The sequence below is a fragment of the Olea europaea genome, chromosome 3, assembly GCF_002742605.1.
Source record: "Olea europaea var. sylvestris chromosome 3, O_europaea_v1, whole genome shotgun sequence".
Taxonomy (NCBI): domain Eukaryota; kingdom Viridiplantae; phylum Streptophyta; class Magnoliopsida; order Lamiales; family Oleaceae; genus Olea; species Olea europaea.
Genome location: NC_036239.1, coordinates 22,522,956 through 22,525,016, shown reverse-complemented (window position 1 = coordinate 22,525,016; position 2,061 = coordinate 22,522,956).

The window sequence follows — 2,061 nt, the reverse complement described above, 5'->3', positions numbered from 1 at the left end:
CTAGAAATAATCGCAGGAAATCCTTTGATAACACGGATTCCTATTTCTCAATGATATTCCACAATCAAGACAATTGGCTGAACGTAAGGACGTTTTCTGCTATTAGGCATTTTAATAATTATTTGAATTCACTTGCACTTTTTAAAATATTTAGGAGTAAGATTACAATTTATTCTTCATTTTTCTTTTCTTTTTTTGGGTTTTATTTAAATAGGAGGGTATTTTGGTTATTTACATAAAAAATGGTGAAAATGACGTTTTTAGCAATGAAAAGTTGAAATAAAGACGAAAATGCAAAAAAAATGAACCATATCGACGTTTTTCACAATAAGTGTCAAACGTAGGGACGTTTTGTGCTATTAACCCTATTTTTAATAAAAATCTAAATCGGCTAACCGAAATGAACCAAATCAAATCGATTTGGGTTGGTTTAAGAGCTAGAATGGATTGGTTTGGATTGAAATATACCTAAATCAACTAATTTGATTTTAGTTTCAGGTTGGAGTCGAAACCTACCCAAATCAAATCATGCTAACCCTAGTTTATTTCTCTGAAGCAACCTCTTTATTCCTTCGTGAAAAGCAGCCTTTGTTTCTTTCATTTAATAGCTTTTCTCATTCTCTTTGTTAGTCAGCACTTCTGATCTCTTTGTGGGCCATTAGGAACAGATCTTTTGTATTGTGAGATTAAAATTTAAAATGCAATTTTTAAGAACTTCATCATAATAATATTAATAAAAAAAGTCAATACATCACTACAGTTGTAGTCTATGAATCTTTGTACTTTGAAAACGTCATATAATTATATCATTAGCAATATTGTCAAATGGATTTTTCTAATTGTATAGTTTGTTTACCACCTAGTTGACAAATGCTGAGCCAACAACGAGTACGTCTTGAATATGAAAAGTAAATAATTGAAATAAAATTCGAATTTAATCTACGAAGTAAATAAAATTCAAATTTAATTTAAAAGTAAATCAAATTACATTTAATCTATAGCGATTCTAATTTTTTTTAGCATCATACTCCATGTAAAATTTTCTAATAAAATGATGTAAATTATATTAAGAAATTTGTCGTCAAAATAATAAACGTTAATGAAAGTAAAAAATTTTAAAGAATAGATGAGTTAGACGCCTCTTTTAAAAATGTACGTTTGATGCATGTTTATAATTCAATATAATTAAGATACACTTCTCGAAATGAGCTTTCAAATGACGTAGACAACTTTTGGATTCAGCTAGCGTACGATCATCGGTGAATTCATAAAGTTACAATATTACTAAAATTTTTGAAATACTGGTTTGGAATAACTTATTTTGATGCATCGCGGCTTTTGCTATGGTTGATCGTTTCACACGCTATTAATAAGCAAAAAAATTAAACCGTGAGCACTTCAAAATGGTATTAAAAATGCAATATTTCGATTTCGTTTGACATTTCTTAATGAGTATGTCAAATTAAGCCGCAAAGGTAACAACTACAGATTTAAAAAAATAATAATAAATAAAAATTGTGGGATCAGTTGACCCCACTGACCACATGTGAGCTATATAGTTTACCTTGGGCAACCTTATAGTTTAAGGGTTGAGCTTCGGTATTTTGGAACATCTTGGTGGTGTTGAAAAGGAATTCATAAATTGAACTTGTTATTTTGTACACTTAGGCCATATTTGATTGGCAAATCTTTTCCATGGAAAATGGAAAATGGATTCCATTTTCCCACTTTCAAGTGTTTGATATGGTTTTTTTTCCCATGGAATTAGAGTTCCAGTTTTTCTTGGACCTTGAAATTTTCTAGCTTTTTAGGGAAAATCAATTCCCACCATATTGGTGGGAATTGATTTTCCCGGTTACTGTAGCAAATATGTAATTTTTTTTCCTTTTTTTTTTGTTGGCGAAGTTAACAAATTCTAAGAATTATTGTAAAAAAAAATATTTCCCTTTAATTGACAATTTTCAAGTAAAACAAAATCAAACGAACATCAAAACATAGATGGTTTCTTGAAATTTTTATTTTTTAATTTTTTTGCAATATAAACAAATTTCATCCTCAATA